Here is a 20,916-nt window from a genome sequence, read left to right as displayed (position 1 = left end):
AGTGCATCTGTATAAAATACTTTTGATAAAAGAACCTCCACCGGCTACTATATAGCATCTGAGGAGTTTTGAATCATCTAAGAACAGGAATTTCCAAATGAAGAAGCAACATTATAAAGTGGAGTTGTTATAGTCACAATTAGAAACAAAAAGTAGGCAAGAATTATATTAAATATTAAGTGGCTTTGAAACATGGCTCATTGGAAACCGTTTATAAAATAGAATGAGCTCTTAGTAGAAGAGCAAACTAGAAGGTAGAAGAGTACATATGTATTAATTTCATATATTTAAAAATAGTTAAAAAGTGATGTTTTAAGACCTTATGGTTTTTACCATTTGTAACATAAGTTATTTTTTATATTACAGTGATATACATTATTTAAATAGTTTTTTAATATTTTCTCTGTACAGGTTTTTTTCTTTAGAACCCAATGGCAGAAGATCCCACCCATATATATTATATTTTTAAAATTATTATACATCAGTAATCATTTACCTTAACTATATACAAAAATGTAGAATTTTTAAGCACTAAATTATTTTTTAAGTTTAATTTTTCAGTCATTAGACCTTGGAAGCTTCAATTTTTATTCACTAAAATTGATAAATGATCATTTTAAAGGTCTGCGTATACAACTATTCCCTTTAGGAATAGATTCACTAATTTGTTTGACAGCTTTTTTGTGACAAACATGTTGTAACTACTTCTCACAATCTAACAAACTTTGTTGTTTAAATTTTATACATTCAACTAGCAGAAGCCAGTTATTTCTCACTTTTTCATTATACCGTAAATCTCTCTTCAACACACCAAATGTCAGCTGCAAGAAACATATTTATGGAGCCTAGATTCCCCATCTATCTTCTATAGTCAGTGTCTATGTTTCATTACCATACAGACCAGGTACAACAGCGAATATTTTATAAAATTTCAATACAGTGTTTTTTTATATTGTGTTATTTCTTAGTCAAACATATAATTAAAGCATTCAACCTCGTAATTGGAATTGTTCTCCATAAACAAAAGGTATATTTAATTACAGACCAAAAATACAAAGGTGTTCGCTCTTCTAATGGATTTTTCAGTAACAATAAATTTACACAAAATGGAAAAAGTATATTTGAGTGCCGTTGATCTTTATATGTCAGTAAATATTTGTAAGTTATAGTTGTAATGAAAATAATAATGTTTTCTCTAGTATGTCTTGATTTTTTGCTACTATCTTTCAGTTATTCACATAAATTAAATTTTTTATAAAACTGAAATCATTAATGAAGTCATATACGATGAAAATTTTTAGCTGCTTTTGTTCTCTCCGTACGGTCAGTATAACTAACCAATTCTCTGGTATTAAACTGCTCTCTAACATAAATTAATTTTACCATTTACTGATGTTCATGTATTTATTTACAACTAATATTTCAATTTTTTCTTATATATCTTTAAAATCTTTATAAAGATCTTAGAATACCTAAAATTTCATTTTGTACTTTAATTTAATTTTCATTTAATTCAATTTCATAGCAGCACTCAATTTGTTAAAATTCAGTATAAAATAAATGAAGTCTAATGTTCACAGAACTATTAGTACTGTTATGGATTCTTTGTTGGTTATTTACTTTATAACTGTTTGCGCATAGCCGATACTGAGAATTTAAAATAAGTGCAAAGTAGTTTAATTAAATCCATGAGATAAAGATGAAAATGAAAATGAAAATTGTCATTATATATCACTCTGCTATTTTTCAATTACACTATAATACTCAAAAAATGAGATGGTGCATTGAGAATATTTAAACATGTACACTAAAGTTTTATAACTTAGTGTATATCTGTGCAACAGTTAAATTACCATTTAATGTTCAAAGTTGAAACTCTTCTGACAACAGCGCAAGCCTGCATTATGATACGTGATACAACACTGTATTATGATAAATTAATCTTTTTTTTAAATAAATTTTCACAAACTTTTAATGATGCTGACTTGACATTTTTAAAAATCAAAACCATGCAGTTATTAGTTCTGGAATTCTTAACGATGACATCATGATACTTTTTCAAAAAACAATGTCAATACTTTTTTTAAACTGACATTGATGATCTCCTAAAATAGTCTGTACTTTTAAAATTGTAATATTTGGTTATATGCATGTTAGTTGTAATAAACTTAATGATTGTGGATGATCTGAACAATGCAACAATCCTGAAAGTAGTGTAGCCATTCTTGAGAATAGCATGCTTCCCGTGCTATGCATACTAGAGAAAGTTATGAGTGAAGTGATTTTTAGTGAATTTACAATATAAAACCTACAAACATGCAGATAGTATTCAGCTACAAATTACATATTCTTTCTGTATACTATATGGACTAGTTTTTTATTTCATTACTTTCAGAGAAAACAATTTGCAGTAGTGTTGCTTGTACTTCAGGTGTTTTATATGTGTCACAATTGTAGAATAAATTAGAATAGATAGTGTAAAACAAATAACTAATGTACTCAATATTTTAGGAAGCAAAGTAATGCTGTAAAAATTGGATACTAGGTGTTTTTTCTATTGTTGTCTGTTTTTTGATCAATTTAAAAAAAGAAAATCAATTGTTCTTTAAAAGCTGGTATTAAGTGTGGGGAAAAATGTGTGTTTTGTTTAAAAATAACTGCTAATTACAACAATCTTTTTATTATACAATGTAAATGAACATTTTTCGACTTTTATTAATCTAGTGTGAATCCAGCAATTATGTAGTTAAAATTGTTTGTTTTGAGTTAAAAATCGTGATAATTTTTCATTCGCTGAATTTTGTTTATTAACAGAATTATAGTTCATTATAAAAAAAACTAGACTGATCCTAATATGTTTAATTGATTTCTTAAACCCAAAAAAATAATTTTTTTGTAATGGAGTCGGTTGCTAGAGCCATTAGCTGCGTTTAACTCTGTATAAATAACATATGCGTGGTCGGAAGATCATAGACTTTCATAAACAAGTGAAAATTAATAAGGTTTTTTTAAAATATCTTGTTAAACAATTTTTACATTATTTTTATAAGTTTTTATAGATAATTTTAAGATGAGTCACTGCTTTTACACATACTGTATTTTAATCACAGTGGCGGCTCGTAACTGAAATTAGTGGGGGTGCTGCTCCAGAAAATTTTTTTCTGAGTCTTTTCAAGGCCGTGGTTAAAGTTTTCTGTAAAATAAAACTACCGAAAAAAATGAATCAAGTAGAATAGCTGGAAGCAGGATAATAATCTAATTCTACACTTTATCAGATTCAAGAATATGGTACACGGTTTTTAAGCACATTTTGCTTAAAAACCGTATTCGGTTTAACCGAATAAAAAATAAAATGTCACTATAGATAATTTTTTTTATTATTATTAGATAACTTAATAAAATGTCCACTTAAAAACACTATAGTCCAACGGTGCTTAATTTAAATTTCTATGTACACAGAAACAAATACTTAATTAGTTTTTACTGATTACCTTCTCTTTCGCCCTTCCAGCGTGTTTTTGGACAGATTTAGCAATCAAAGAATCCTTACTATCTGCTATCCCTACTGAAAAAAACTAAACCGCTCTGATATTCCCTCCAGCGACGAAACTAGAAAAGGCAACGAACAAGGAACGTTCCATACACACGCCGATTAAAAAAAAACTACCTTCCACCAGCACGCCAGGGTCGACACTGCGGAAGCGACAGTGCTCTCTCGCGTGCAGCTCCTATGTGCGCATGCGCACAACAGCCAAACACCACGCCGCTAGAACTGTGAAGCGCACACTTCCTTACAAAGATTTTTGTATCTTTTTCATAAACTGGGGGATGGCTACTGACATAAGCTTAAAGATTATATATTGTACAAGTATAAAGAGAGAATTAAAGAAAAAGGGACTCATTACATTAAATGTTATCGATAATATCAAGTGGAAATACGGAGTGCTGCAGTTCCACAGTGCCTATACGCGAGCCGCCACTGTTTATTCAGTAAATTAAAAACAAATTTCTCTATTTTAAATTTATTTGTGGAAGTGCATGGATGAATTATCAAAGGTAAGCTACGTCTTATTATTAAATTATTAGTGTGGTCATAGTAATTATAATATTATTATTACAAATGTTTCTTACTACGAGTAATTTATTATCGATTAAACTTAATCGTAGTATGTAAGTGAAAACGAATAAAGTTCATTAGTATCCGCCGTTTTTGACATTTCTGTAAGTCTTGTTATAATGTAGTTTAGTATAGTGCGTACGATGAAAATAAAAGTTTGTGTTGGAGAAGGTCGAGACTGCATTGCTACCAAGCCTGAAAACATTTACACTCATCCAGAGCCAGCCCTAGCGTTTTTGCCGCCGTTGGCAAACACAAAAAATGCCGCCCTTCAAGCTTCAAAAAGCTTTAAAATTAAAAAAAAAACAGAATTATAAAAGAACCATATTAATCAGAAAAATGACGTATAATTGAATTAAAATACAATAATACTAATACAGGTTTACGGAAAGTTGTTTTATTGAAGAACAAAATCTACATTTTTAACTAGCTAACAACGAACTTACAAAATAAAACCTACTATTTTCAGAGATAATTTAAATATACTTTTAAAACAATAAACAAAACTAATATAATAATAATATTATTGTACTAATAAATAGTAAATAATGTTATTTTTTAGATTCAAGTAATTGAAATATATTTTTGTGGGTTGTGTATATTTTTTTGCGCTCCAGTTCAGGTGGTTTTGCTGCTGTAGGCAGTCGCCTACCGCCTACATCCGGCCCTGACCTATCTAATATGACAATAACAATCGTTGTACTTTTATTAATGCACGTTTAATTTATTACCGTATTCAGTTTTATTAGTTATAACTTATAGTTACAGTTTTATTAGTTATATAGAGCGGTGACTATTATGACAGCGTCAACAAAACAATTTTATGAAGTGGGAATTAATTTTTCAGATGAAAAATTAATTCCTGGTCTCTTTCCCTCTCCATTCAGTGGTTGTTATCGATAATGCGCCATACCACAATTCACTTCTAGAGAAGTTTCCGAATCCAAATGATAGGAAAAGTGGCATGATCGGTTAAAAAATAACAGTGTTCCGTTTAATCAAGTAATGTTAAAACCAGAATCGTATGGCATAATTAAATCGCGTAGAAATTAAAAAATAAAGTACCATTTTGTTGATGAACTATTAAAAAAACACGGGTATCAGGTTCTGCTACTTTTGCCTTACTATCCCGATTTAAATCCGATCGAGATGGTATGGTCGGGTCTGAAAAGATATGTCGGTAGTAATAACACAATTTTTTTAATGTCAGATATTAAAAATTTAGCCGAGGAAGAAATGAATAAGAATGATTGGAAACAGTATTGCAAACATATAAAAAAAGTTGAAACTGAGTATAAGAAGATGGAACCGCTAATCGACGTGACGGATAAATTTATTATTCATTTATGTACAGTGCTGGTGAAAGTGACTGTTCCGTTAAAGACAGAGAAGATGGTGGACTTGCACAGCAACTGGACATATAATGCAAGTTTCAAGTAAGTGTTAGTAATAATAATACACTCAACAATGAAAACAATCGTACAAAAAAAAAGGAATTAGAAAATTCTAAATATTGTACGTACAAATACAATTAAAATTGTACGTCTAATTTAGTGTAATTACGAGTACAAAATACATTCAAGCACTAGTTACGAATTTTTTTGTTTAAAATACATCTAAATTGGAATTCTGGTTTTTGTAATCTTTATTTATTGAATTATTAATACTAATTACAGAATAATCAATTATAATGATTGGATTGTGGTGAGCGAGTGTGATATCCGTGTATTTTTGGAGAAGAAGCTAAAAAGGCCAAACGATAGAATCATAAAGACGAATTGTGCATTGAACGTTTACAAAGACGTATGTTTTTGTGCAAACAGTTATCAGATTTAGAGTAATGGTTATTAAACAGAAGACTTTTACCGATTTGATTAACGAATTGAGATTGGTTGCACCGTACTTATGTAACCATTGTTTTATGATGCTTGTCGAGCACTGGGTTGATTATTGGTAACGTGAAGGAACTTAAAGCATTGTTGCGCGAAAACAAATTTGAATTACTATGGGATAGTACTCCGTTCGCTTGTAGATTTATCGATTACAACGAACTGTACCGTTTATTTTGTAAAATTGCCGAGAGGAGTGGGGGAAAGGTAGAAGTTGAAATAAATGTCTACACGGAACCTTTGGTCAGTCATTCGAGTGTGAGCTCTACGAATGTAATGATGGTTGCGCTATCATTTATTAACGTTTCCAACGTTGAAGATCGTTTTCTCAAGAAACTACCGCACAAGACGTTGGATGATCTTCATATCGGAATGGGCTACATATTGTTGGATATGAAAAAGGTATTTACGCAATACGATGAGGTTCGCATATGTGTCATCTTATGCGACTCTGATTCTTCGGACAACGAATCGTAGTGTTTTCAGCTATATTTACCAAGAAGATATACAAACATATTTACCGAAGACGAAATGAAAGTTGTAAGACATCATCCGATGAAGCTAACTTATTAGGGTATAAAAGACGATGGGGTTGCTAAAGATTTAAAATTAAGTTTGTAAAAATTGTGTGCGAGCGTTTCTTGGAATTATTTGATAAACCTGTTCGGACATGTTCAAGGTTGTTCATGACTGGTAACAGTTAGTTAAGAAGCCTTAAAAGAAGTTGTAAATTATCTCATTACAAGTTTGGACTTTGAAGTGTTAACATCGACCTCTTCGTGTGTGCATTATGGAGCTAATTAAGCAGGTAGATGTTACAGTTGGTAAACGAACATTTGTCATAGATGTGTTTCAAATTGAAGTGCAGTTATGTATACATTGTTGATCTTTAGTGGTCGTGTTTTTGATAAAGACAGTGAAAATGTAATTATAAAGATGATCTTCGATCCAATGAATAATGAAAAACTTTATTGTGACTTTGAATGTGGGAACGATTGGTATTATTGGCAATAAATAAATAGTATTTTCTGGTTTCCAAGAGGTGAACGATAAACGCGTAAAGGCCTTTAAATTAAACGATTCATTGAATATGCAGTTAGACACGATTACGTTAAATAGACTAACTACGTCTTATCTAAAAAGTAATGTTCTCGCTGTTAACTATGTACCACAAAGGAAAGGAATTCACCACCACCTCTCGTATGTAAATCCAAGATGGCGGCTGGCTGCGACACTAGCGCTCCTAGCGGATAATGTAGCAGTCCTATTTTCCTACTACTGTAGTTTTTAGCGTGAAAGAGTAACAGAATAGTTACCACCATATATATTTATTACCACTATATATATATATATATATATAGATTAAATGAACACAATTGAAAATTTAATAAAATATTAACATAATTAACATTACGGAACTTCATAAAATTTAACCTTTCCCTTTTACCCTTTCTTCCTTCCCCCATTTCCTTTTCCGCCTATTTTCATTTTTACCATATTTCCCATATCTTCCTCCCATTTTCCGATTTTCTTTTCCCATGTTTCCTCCCATTCCCTCATTTATCTTTCCCTTGTATCCCCTTCCCCTTTTCTTTTTTCCCTTTCCATTTCTTTTTCCGATTTCCTCTTTTTTCCATGTTCCCTTTGTCATTCCCTTTTTCGATTTTTCCCTTTTTCACCGCCTGTAAATCGGTCCAGTAGTTTTTTAGTCTATAGCGGACGCACATATCGGAAACATTGAAATGGAATTATAAAATATTTAGTATGGCGTGTTTTTCTTTTACGTCCAACAGATAGCGTTGTTTTTTTTTTAAAAAAGCATGTTTTTACCCGTCACATGTGTAACATCTTAGGTTCGTAAATAGTAGGTATATAAAAACACGCGCGTATTCGAATGCAACATTGTGAATTTCAAAGCAATCGGTGAAGAAACTTCGGAGATTTAAGATTTTGAATAAACGAACATTTACATTTCTATTTATATACGAATAAATTTATTTTTTACATTCAATTTTCTAACATTTCAATTTATTTAATTTCTTTTTGCTTTTTATTTATTGTTTTCAAATTTTAATATTTCTGTTTCTTTATTTTAACAAAAGAAAAGTAGGAAGGAACGGTTAGGTTTGTTTTTTATTTAACTGCTCTGTCCCATCCATGTTATCCGACCGTCACTGTATGATGACTGAGATTCATTGGAGCTACATCACTGCTCTGATTACAATTATGCTTTCGCTATCATTTTGTTAACAATTGTAAACTTTCGGTTTATATGTTGGCATAGTAATTCTGTTCTGATTTTTAGATTTGTTTGCAACACGGCTTCCAGTATTCAGCTGGTAGTTTAAAAAATTCCTTCAGTTATTTCTTTTATCATATTTGCCGTTGTATCAAATTTTCTTTCAAGACTTGATTTTTCTTAAAATGTTGTGACCGTAATTTTACAGTATTTTTCATCGCAGAATACATTTAATCGCACTAATTCACACAGTTCAGTTTTGTACACATCTTCTGAGCGCGGAATAATTCTGATTGTTAGTAATTTAAGTTGTTCTCTACAATGTGAGTTCGATGCCTTGTACGGTTTACGTAATGATAACGACTGTTGTCAATAACCAAAATTTAACGAGGTGAATGGTTCGGTATTAACTTTGTTTCTAGCAACTTATCGTAGTTTTCAAAATTAACGTTTTTCCGCTATTCTCCTGCTTTTGATCCGATTTAAAAATCGAAAATGTATTCGAAATTTCGGGTCTTATTTTCGAAAGCAGACACATTTACTAAATAACTATTATAATAGTAAAACATAAGTCTTACTTATATTCACTGTTGTGGAGGTCAAAACAAGGTGATATCCTACAAAATTTGATCGAACCGATTCCTGTCATATTACGTTGACGCCATATGAATTCGCATAAATAGGAGTATCGGTGTACCATACTTGTTGCGATTCCTTCTTTTCGCTACTGCCCGTAAACTCTTCACTGTATATGTACGCACCCCGGTAACTGGATTTCGAAAATTAATCGAACGATTAATAGATTGTTGTGTAAAATTGTAACTTTTTTGATTAGGTATGTCATCGTAATTCCGCCAATAATCAGAAATTATGTTCGTCCCAGGTCTAATACACTCCTTTGTAACACTTAGTAACTTGTCTTTTGTTCGATCGGGAATCGCATATAAGAAACATTTTTCTGTATCTCTGCAAATTCCCGCAAACACTCACTTCTGAGGGTAAACTGTCCCCACACTGTATTTTCGTCTTGAAAAAGAAATTCATCTCTTTCCACGTTCAGACCGTTCCCGCCTATTACTGGGTTATATAGTTACAATGTCCACCCACACTTCCCTTACTAAATGTTTCCAGACAGTTACAGCGGCATACTCGTACATAATTCTTTGTTACAAAACTTCAAACTGGCGTATTCTCTACTCCACGCATACAGGATATTAACAACTTCCAATTTCAGTTTGCAGAATTGCAGCCACGTATCGCTCCTTAAAGTAGCAGAATCGGGACAACTTACCTTTGCACAACTCCACTTATCTTTCCTGTTACTTAACAATAAAGACATTTTATAGACCCTGCATGCAAAACGTAGGAATATGTAAAATTCCTTTGGCTTGTAAAAACGAACATGTTGTTTATCTGGCACCTCCGGATTAAGTCAATCAAACCTATGTCAGATGAAAGTAATGAGTAGTGGCAAGCACAACAAATACACGCAGTACACGATTGAAATAATTAACTGCACCAACTACATATTCAGTGATATATCTATGATCAGATAAGACAGGCTGAAATATAATTACTACAACAGCAAGAGATAAGATAAACATTAGCAGTCAATAATATCATTACTTAATCTTTAAATAATTTACATAACGGTATTAGTAATTCAGAAAATGAGAATTAAAGGATGTATCCTCTTTCGAAATAAGACCCGGAATTTCTTCTACAACAGTACCGACGTGCACCAATATCAACTCCAATCTTTTTGATACAAGTATTTTTGTAGCCATTAATAGAATCATCGCTCCAACCATAATTATTTAATTGTATTTAGTGAATGTATGCCTTCTTGAAAAAATAAATGGTCTTTCCATCTGTAAATGATAATTTGTTTAAAATAATTTACTTGTTTGAAATGTATATCGTGTTTTTCTATAAAAAGTTTCCTATTATTTTTCAGTTTTATCCCATTAAAACACACACAAGAATTTTCCGTAAAGTTTCGTGCGTGGAAATTTGAATGTTCGGTTTGTAGAGTCAATAATAGTTTTGTTAATGTCGGTATTTTTTTATACTGCTTCAGAAAATTGCACACAATATTTCTTAACGTACATCTTTGAAAGTTATCAACTCCTTTATTCTTTTACGAAGTTTTCCAAGCCCAAGCGTACTGACATTTTCATTTTCTTCTAGTTTGTTTCAGTTATGGCGTTATTTATTATATTGTCAGACACTCCGCAAAGATCAACTATGCAAGTTTGAATTTCTGAATGTAACGTTTCTGGGTTTTTTTTAGTTATTTTGTTGTAATTGTTCACTTGCTTTGACTTTTTTAAACCACTTCTCGTCTTAATCCGGAGTTAAATCAATGCTGAGGCATTGCAAAGGTAATAATGAATGAATAATAAAAATAAAAACTGCGTGTGGTAAGTATTAAAAAATACTATTTATTAACGTGGGAATTAAGATCACAAAATTAGCAACACGATTGCAACAAAGCTTCTTGATACCTGCGAAATTCTGTCGCGGTTTACTATCTTCTTTACTGTACTATTATGGCGTTTCACTACCTAAGACCGCCCCCCCTTACTGGTAAAGTAATTACTGGTAGAAGTAATGCGCAACTATGTGTTTACGCATTATAAACTTTGACCAGTAACAATAAATAAACAAATAAATATTCATATTTTGTTAATACATTAATCCGTATATGTAAAAATAAACAACATTTTTTTTATTGTTTATTTTGAGAATCATTACGAGATTCTTTCCCCGAGCTATCACGACCGTCGCGGGGTAGCCGCGAGCCAATCTTTGCGACGCTAATGAATGATTATGCTTCGTTAATGTAAATTGTTGAACGTTGTACTCCTTTTACACATTCATCCTTATAAAAGGAATCTAGTGTTCAACAATAGCCGCTAGATGGCAGCTGCTTTCACAGCATCATAAATACTGTGACCTTCGTCCCCCACCTCTTAGATTCGATGTCAAGTTCGCTGGAAATGTTTTCAGAAGCCCGCAGTCAGTCGGTTAGCTATTCTAGCTGCAGTTGTTTTTGTTTTTGTTGATGTTGCTGCTGTGTTGGACAACAGCTTTGTTAGCACGTTGTGCCTTTTGTACATATGTTTATTAACTGTGTACGTTATACAGTATGGGACCTCACAGATAAAAGGATATTTGTCCGTTGTGTGTGATAAATAAATAATTATTGTGCCTTATTTTAACTTAATTCGATTAATTATCACCATCAATTAAAAAAATAATAAAAAACTAACTGAAGTGACTGAAAAAAATATAATTATAATAATACGTGAAAAGTGATCGCACCCGCATGTGATATGTGTAGTAAATGATACATTTATTATCATCAAGGGTCTGAGTAATATATTATCAGGGTGAGTCGATGTATTTATTTTTATTTAATTTGGCATATGTATATAAGCTGGACACATTAACAAGTGTCTTACAAAATTTTAAATTATTTTGGGTAATGAGCATAATTAAAATAATGTTTGTTATATTAACAAAAAACTATGAAACGGATGACATTTTCAAAACAATAAACACAGTGACAATCATTATCACTCTACTATATATGTAACAATATATATATATATTTTAGGATTATTTTGATCATTAGTTTCGAATTATTTGTAAAAAAAAAAAATATTGTAAAATTTTAGTCTTCATATATGGGAAAACAAAGGTATTTTTAAATAATAAAGCCTCGTATTGAAGACAGAGGGTTTTTTTAAACAAGCGTGGAGAGAGAAAAAGTTCGCTTTAAGTCCACGTTTGTTTATGTTTAAAATTTTGTATTTCCCATGTTTTATCTATCGTAAAGTATAGGGAGTAGGTGTTACTGTTAAATTTAGGTTACATAAATATTGTATGTTATTCCTTAATTAGTTATCGACATAATTAAAATAGTGACCTTTGTTCGTTTTAATTTTAACGGAATTAATGAATAAATATTTTAAAAATATCTTTCTTAAAATATATTAGATATTTTCGCTTCTCAGATATATATAATAAGGGATCGAATTCGTAAAAAAATTTGTTTTTTTTTTATTCGAAAATTAATTCGTTTTAAGCGGCGTTCTTTGTGTTTTTACAAATAAATCGCTTGCCGAGAAATATGTTCATATTTAGAATCGACTGAACCGTGCGTTGGTCTATCTTATAGATGCGTTAATTCTTTCTTGGCTTGTTTGTATTGCAGCTGCTGTTCCCCTATTTTTTATAAAATATAACTTTCAGTTAAATATACAACAGATTTTTTTTTTCTTTACTACTGGAGTCGTGGAAATAACGTGGAGCGCGCGTTAACGATTATATAGAACGAATGAGTACACAGATACAGTTTTTCATACATCGATTGACTTTGTTTCATAACATACTTTCTAAAAGCAGGGTAAACCGAAAAGCATATTCGCATGAATAGCACGATCACATTTTTCCCAATATTTCCCATTAAAAGTTTTATTTTGTCAATTACGTTATACGATTTTTTTTAAAAGAAGACGGTTCTGAATCTCCCGATACATTTTTAAAGATTAAATTAAAAATATTAAAGAAAATTTAATCGTTTATAATTTAAAGATTATCATATACACGGCTTTTACGATGAAGTTTTAATCTTATCAAATAAAAAATTGTTTAATTATTATTTAAAAATTTAATTTCTCAATTTTATGCGATGTACGAAATATATTTTTGAATCTTTTTTTTATTTAATACATTCAAACAATTTACAAGAAAATTATTATTTTTTCAAAAACGTTCGTTTTAAAGTTCTGTTTTGTGGAATAATACATTTTTAAAAATATACGAAAAAGGACCTGTTTTCTTTGCGTTATTACTTTTAAAGAAACTTTTTTCAGTTTAAATACTTTAAATTACATTAAAGAATGCAATTTTTGGACTTTATATTGATGTAATGTAAAAGATATATAAAAATGTGTCGCTTTTTTTTGTTATTGTTATTAAAAATATTAAATTTTTAATAAAGCTTTTTATGTTCCCTTTGTATCCTTTTGGATTGATTTATAATTCTGTCCGGACTATTCTTTTTTAACAGAAATTAGTGACGTGAAATTTGTCGATCAAATATATTTTATTATGTAGTTATGAAATTTGGTTCTCAGAATAGAAAAAAAAAAACGTTCGTTTTATTTACTACTTTGTAATATTGAAAATACTTACATCTTTTCTTGCGTATTCAGTATAATGTTACAACTCGGAACGACTTCAAACATTCAAAACTACCTTTCAGCTTACAAAATTGAACTATCAGAAATTTGTATGGTATTAATGAATGTGATTTGTATAGATACATTTTTATAAATTAAACGTTTTTGTAGCTCCGTGCCTCTATATTTACGAATTTACAGCTTTTGTTTAAAACTTTGTCGTATAATATTAAACAATTACGATATTCAGTCGTATCGTGTGCCTTACAACAGAACTGTTAACGCAGTATAATACTGCGTAATTATTCTGCGTTACGCAGAATAATGCTTTGGCCTTTGTGAAAGGTTCTTATTATACTTAATGTATCGCTTTTAATAAACTATCCGACGCTTTAAAAAGACCTTCCCCGTTCAATTTATTTTAAATCAAATTACAATATTTACTGTATCGAAGAGTTTTTTATTAATAATGATCAGATAAACATGAATTCTCTTCATCTGGTTAACGTATATGTAAATATGGACTCAAATTTATTGACTAATACCTTTTATGTTTTTATTCTATATTATATTAGATTTTATTTATCAATTTCACGCGTATTTTCATCTCTAATATTTAGTTTAATTATATGTATTTATTAATACGAACTACAACCGCTTGATTTTTGCCTATTAATTTTATAGTTTGTTATGCTGCTTCGATTAAAATTTAAGTTACGATCATTCCAAGGAAATTCCCCAAGATTCCTTGATCTTTTCAGGAAAATTCACGGAGTAGTTCCTTTTTTTTCTGTGGAATAGTATACGCATCACTTTCGACGTGATTTATTTAGTGTATAGTTTTTTTCTAATCTGAATGAAGTATTTATTTATTTTGCATTTACATTCTGAAAAAAATTTGTTAATTTCTTCCAGAATTCATTACCATTACTACATTAATAATGAATAATTAGTAAATATTAATAATTTTTTTTTTTTACTTTTGTTATTCGTTTCATCAGACTTTTCGGAATTCCCCCCTCAAAAAAAAAAAACACTTAATTTTTTAACCAGTCGGCCAAAAATCGATATATTTTTAATATCCAATAAGAATTAGGTGAGAATATTCTCGTTTCAAAATCAAAAATCAAAATTGAAATTTGCAAATTTCTAAGTATATTATACTAATTTACACAAAAATTTTGTTGTGATAAAATACGAAAATATAAAAAAATGGGTATTATAAAATAAATTGAATAAAAAATTTAACAAAACATCGTTTTTTAAATACAAAACAAGGATGACTTATTCTTGAAGTTTCATAATTTAATTTTTTGAAGAATACTCGACTTTATTTTTAAACATTATATTAGTGTTCTGCATTCTTTTTAATACCCGAAAAAAAAACTACTTTCATCCGATTTTTGAACGATCCTAATTAAGATAAATGTATTATTCTGGTTTATGTGTTGTAAGGTGAATTAAGTACCCTCTTTACTCATTACAGATTAGGAAAACTTACGAACACCCGCTTAATATCAAATAAACAAATCAGTTATAAGTAAAATAAAAATGCTTATAAATAAAATTATTATTTCATTATGAAAATATAATAAAAATTTTCATTTATCTTATATATATATATATATACACGTATTTTTTAAATTTTTATTTATAAATTGTTATAGTAGAAAAAAAACCAGTGCTAATGGAAAAATTCTTTATTTTACATGTGAACGGTTGTTTCCTGTTAATATTTACACTTCCTTAACACTAAAATAATTTTATACGCAATAATTTGTTTACGTAATTACACATTCGTTTAGTTTAAATAAATAATTAAAACCAGGCGGAACATTACACCTTTAAATAGAAGTAGTTTACGCGTAATTGTAATAATAATTTTAAAAACGGCCGGACAATACTGATTATAATTATCGTATTTTAAAGATTTCTTACCACAGTACTGAAGGTAGTAAATATATATTTATTGTTTTTTTGAAAGTATGAACGAATAATTTTTTATTTTATTGTAACCTGTTATCGCAGACCGTAGTAGATAATCAAGATTAATTAAAAAATTATTATAAACTTCTTTATTTATAATAACGGGATAAAATAATAAATTTTAGTTCATGAAAATAGTTAATATATGTCGTTGATGTTAATTTTTCTAATTTTCCAGAACTATTAACGTCGTATTATTATTTGAAGATAATTTTTTTTAATGAAATTTCGTACCGGTAAAATTGTAATCTTCAATTGCCGTCTGTTTCAACAAGTATTTCTGTACTGTTTATCTTGTACGTCCCCTCAATCGTTTTTAAAAGTAATTTAGCCTTACAGTTATGTCTTTTTAAAAATAAATTTATCGTATTAAAAATTGTTACATCTATACAGTCTTTACATTTAAAAACTATAAATTTCAACATTTTATTATGTATTCTTAAACTAATAAATACTGTACGTAAACTAGAATTTAAAAAAAAAATTATATAATTTTGTTAATTTTTTTCAATATGATATTTTTTTATTGTTATTTATACTGCTTGCAAAGATTAGAAAAAAATTGTTCTTACGGACAACGATATCGCCAGATTTAATATCATAATATTCAATGATGCGTGAACGTAGCGAATGAAACATAGCAGTCAGTCGTTAGTTAGTTCTGTTTTTTGGAGTCTTGGTCGAACTTCTTGTTGCAAGTGTCACATTTACGTTTGCAAGCGCACGTGTATTATACAGGATTTTAGAAGCCGAAATATTTCGTAAATATAGTACGTTATTTTTTTTAACGTCCGTGGCGTTAGAGAATTTTTTAAATAAGGGTCTCAGAACCGAATCTCCAGTAGAAATATTGTAAAGCCTGAAAAACTGGAATCGAGAAAACTTCTTTTTTTTTAATTTCGTAGTAAATATATTTTATTAAATCGACAGTAAATAATAAATTTTTAGAGAATTTGATTCTCAGAAATTTTCGCATACGTAAAGTCAACCGAAAGAAAATAATAATTAAAAAGATTTGATTTTAATTTAAAACAAAAATAGAACGAAACGTGACAGAAAAATGTTTCATTTAAATAAAGAAAATAATTTTTGTAGTTTGTTTTTCACATTTTTTCACAAGAACCTATGTACGTGTAAATTAGTATTAGTTAATGATATTTTTATATATTTATTTATTTTTACGAAAATGCTAATTAACGACTCTCCTCATTACATAACAATAATTTGTATTATAAAATAAAGATAACTTAATTAAAATAATAATTTTTATTTAACTGTTACCGATTAAGTGTAAATATTCTATTTTGATAATTTTTAGTAAATTAATATTTATTATTTCGTTATTATGTAATAATTATGCTGTAAGTACGATTTCCGTTATGCTAATATTTAAAATACGTAATTTATAAATCTTTTTTTAACAATAAATAAAAAATGTTTAGTTCCGTGTTATCAACAATAAGGTGTAACCGACGTAGAATAATAGTTAGAAACTAGCATATAATTTTCATTAAAGAGTCCGCATCTCTATTTCATTAAAAAAATTTCTAATCTTTAAAGGATTATTCTTTAATTTGTTTTTACTAAACTTAGCTTTTTATCATGGATTATTCTCTTCCCGTCGTTAATATTTTCAAAACTGTAACCGGTAATATAGAGAGCAATATGCTGAAAAGGTTCTTTTGGATTCCTCCCTTTACCGGTATATCTCTTTTATGTTGTTTATTTTAATGTGTACTTACAGTTATACATATATATATATATATATATATATATATATATATATATATATATATATATATATATATATATATAAACATACACACGTACAGTTGTCACCTGTCATCGGAAGGGCTTCACTGAAGTCGCTTTATTTGTTATAAAACGACTAATTTAATGCTAAATTTGGTATAGCTTAAAATTATATGTCGGGCGTTTATTATACTGGGTTAACTGGTCGATCGTTTAATTTGATTCGTTCGGTAGATGTGATTCATACCGATAAAGGTGCGATAGCGTGTGAATTTGCGAGACAAAGGGATTTTAGATAAACCTCGTGTCAACAGCGACGGTCATGATGAGATCACAGTGTACGGATGATAGGCGACGCGGAGCTGTGGAAAACGGGAGTGTCGTGAAACTCTAGCTAGTTCATGACGACTTATTTCTAACCGGATCGAAATTGTCTTAAGAAAAATCATTTTATTTATTGTCGGACTACGGAATTTTCAACCGCGTAATTTTGTGAATAGGAATCTGAGTTTAATTATATTATAATAGTAGTCTTCTATTCTGGTCGCTTAGGTGACGTGTATAAGTCATATTTACTAAGAAAACCCGTAGGTAATCGTAGTTTGACAATTGAGATCGATGAAAGTTTGTTCTCCTTAAGGAAATATCTCCTCCTTCTCTACATATTGTCCCTATATTCGCCGTTAGAACCCCCTAAATCTTGCCGTGAGACGAAAAACTTATATAAGCTGTGGAAAATGAAAGTGCGGATCAGTTGTTGCCTGTAATTTAACGCTGTATCCTTTCCGGTTTCAAGTTACTTTTGATGAACGGTAAGCATATATAGAGAATCAAAATTCGCCGCAGAAATCATCATAAGATTAATCATTTATATAATTTTGTAGGTCCTCAAACTGGAGCTCACAATCTGGGAATCGGAAGTACGTGGTGACCACCGAAAAAACGAAACAAGAAAAAATGTATCACAGATTATCGCACTTACGCGAATTCATACATCAGTTCTATAAAACCTATAACAACTTTTACGACCGAATACTTGCTGATATAGCGTGTGTTGGCTTCCGGTTTTGTAAATTATAAATGAAAAAAGCGCATTATAAATTGTACATATACACTGTATATGTACAGTGTTCCAAAAAGTGTATACACCGTTCGATTAAAGCATTTTGTTAAAGAAAACAGACACATTATGCTTGTGTTATTTTTTTAACTTATAAATGTTCAAATTAACCACTGTTAAAACATCAGTACACCTAAAGCAACGGTTTAATGCACGGCGATATGCTAATTGTACTGTAGCTATATTTTCTATTATCTGGCTCAGTTTCTGCAGGGTTCTTAGTTTTTTAATGTACACGATGTCTTTTAAAACACCCCAGACGAAAAGTTCACGGGCGTTAAGCCTGGAGATGGAGCTGAGAACTCCGAAACACTTCCTCTTCGCCTTATCCGGAGTTCAGGAAAGGTGTGTCAAAAAATTCCATCGCGTCACGGTGATAGCGGGTTGGAGTCCTATCTTGTTGAAAGTAATACAATTATTCATCGTCAAAAAAAATTATATAGAGCAGAAATAATGTTTTGTTGCATATGTAAGAAAGAAATGCCGGTGACAGTCCCCTCAAAGAAGAATGGCCCGACAATCCCGCTAGAAGATAAACCGCACCAGACCGTTAGGCCTGGTAAATTAACGGGTTTTATGTTCAGTTACATATGTGGATTTGCGATACTCCAGTGAACATTGTTATACCTGTTAATTGTTTTTTAAGGTTATAAGTGGTTTCATCCTACCAAACGATTAAAACTTAAACCCTTAATTTTTTTCTTACTTTTCCGGTATCATTCACAAAACTCTACTCGCCTGTCTGGATCATCTTCATTTAATACGTGTAGAAAGTCTTGGGATGTACGGTCTCCATTTATTAGCTCGTAAAATCCTATAAATACTATCTTTTTTTAATACCGGTCTTACGAAAACATCGCCTGAGAGATTTCTTTGGGGATCATGTAAAGGTATGCGTTACTGAAGTGGCATTTTCATTACCTGAAGAGGCTTTTCTTTGCCCAGACCGTTCCCACATTTTCTACTATTCCCATTAGCTTTAAACTTGTCACGAATTTTTGCAGTCGTTACTCTCGTCGGTGATGATATTCCATATTCCATTGCCGAACGTCTTTGAATTCTTTAACATTCCCGGTTTTCCAGTAAAATTCAAAAGCAGCTTACTTTGGTAAAAAAACAACTGAATTTCGGCCATATTTATAACAAAATAAATAAAAAACATATAATCTAGAGATGAGCGAGAGTGATAACAGATGTTTTAAACTGTCAGCCGGTATGGTTTTGTCATTTCTGTCCCTGTTCGCTTTCTAGTTATAACAAGACGGAAGTTTATTCGAGACGTTTATTTGAGACTGTATATACATATATATATATTTTTAAATTAACATATGCACGAATTTATTATTGTACTTTTCTCTGGTAAACAGATAAAAAAAGGGATCGTTTTGTTTTGTCTTTTTTTATCCAAATTTTCATATTTTACGTAGGTGCTTAATGTATGAAAGAAGCTGATAAAAGAAATGAACCTGCCTTTGTATTAAATTAAACATTTAATCGTGATTTCACAAATGAAACCTTAGATCTTAAATTTTTTCTTATAAAATAAGAAAAATAATTTCGTAACTGTATATTATATCGGTTACAGAATTAGAAAGAACTCTGTGTTCTTCGTATAACCGATACAAAAAAAGAATAGATTAAAAATTAAAGAAACAATATTATACAGTAATTCTCGGTAAAATTATTCGTAAGTGTTGAGAAGTATAAATTTAGTATTTCACATAATAATGAAAATAATACAGTTTTTAAAAAATCTATTAACTGGGAAATTTATATTTGAAATTCATAGTATTTAATAAATGAGAAATTTTATTGAATATTTCGTATTTGCATTAAACTTAATATTATAATTAATCGTTCGATCTTAATAAATCTTATTAAAGTTTACATTAATTATAAAATACGATGCGCTGAGAATACTGTTTGTGCTATCCATGCGAAAGTAATATCTTTTGGATTCGGAATGGAACTCGTGCGTATTGGGGGATATTTTATCTCCCCTATTTATTATATAGTCCGAACATCAGTCTCTTGTTGGGTCTTTCTATTTATCCGGGGGGGGTATTAATTTTTAATGACGGTTATGTATTTTTAATTTTTAAAGACTGATGGATTTCGGGATTCCGTTTCGAGCCTTTGCAGATCGTGAATTTATTAATACATTACAGGGATTATTCCACGGGAGAATTGGAATATCTTACCGTCTTTTTCCCTGTCCGATTCCGCTTCAGTCTGTTCTTTGAAGGCTTTTCGGTCTAGCAGGAATGCGCCCGGTCGGGTTCTAGTTTTGCGGAGGAGTACACTCTCCTTTCGCGGAGAGAGTCGCATATGGTGGCTGGAGGCGGTTGCCCGCTTATTTATATCGTAACATGAAGGAAGGGAAGGTAATCTGATTCGTGGGGATTCTTCTTCTGGCGGTCTGGGCTGTGCTGTCTCCGCTTTCGCGGGAAGGTTTTCTCGCTTCTGGTATGAATCTATTTCTCCGTGTTTGTCGGTTTGTAAATATTTACAACCTATAACCTCAAGACCTGTAAGTCCCGAGAAGGGAGTCACAGCGAAGAGTGTAAGACTCCTCTTTCTTTCTGTCGGACGGTTGCTGAATTTCTTCTCGGTTTTTCTGT

General features: G+C 30.4%; 1 protein-coding gene across 5 annotated transcripts in view; it reads left to right on the top strand.

Annotated features, from left to right (window-relative positions):
* Positions 1 to 11,255: 11,255 nt before the first annotated feature.
* Positions 11,256 to 20,916, top strand: part of LOC142323661 (GAS2-like protein pickled eggs) — a 271,769-nt gene continuing 262,108 nt past the window's right edge. For all 5 annotated transcript variants that reach the window (XM_075363713.1, XM_075363712.1, XM_075363711.1 and 2 more), the window contains exon 1: positions 11,256 to 11,640. The gene's annotated coding sequence lies outside the window, so the exon portion shown is untranslated. The remainder of the gene's footprint in view (positions 11,641 to 20,916) is intronic.

Source organism: Lycorma delicatula, chromosome 4 (genome assembly GCF_047948215.1).
Source record: "Lycorma delicatula isolate Av1 chromosome 4, ASM4794821v1, whole genome shotgun sequence".
NCBI classification, from domain to species: domain Eukaryota; kingdom Metazoa; phylum Arthropoda; class Insecta; order Hemiptera; family Fulgoridae; genus Lycorma; species Lycorma delicatula.
Note: the sequence above shows the minus strand (reverse complement) of the source record. Positions and strands in the feature narration are given on the sequence as shown.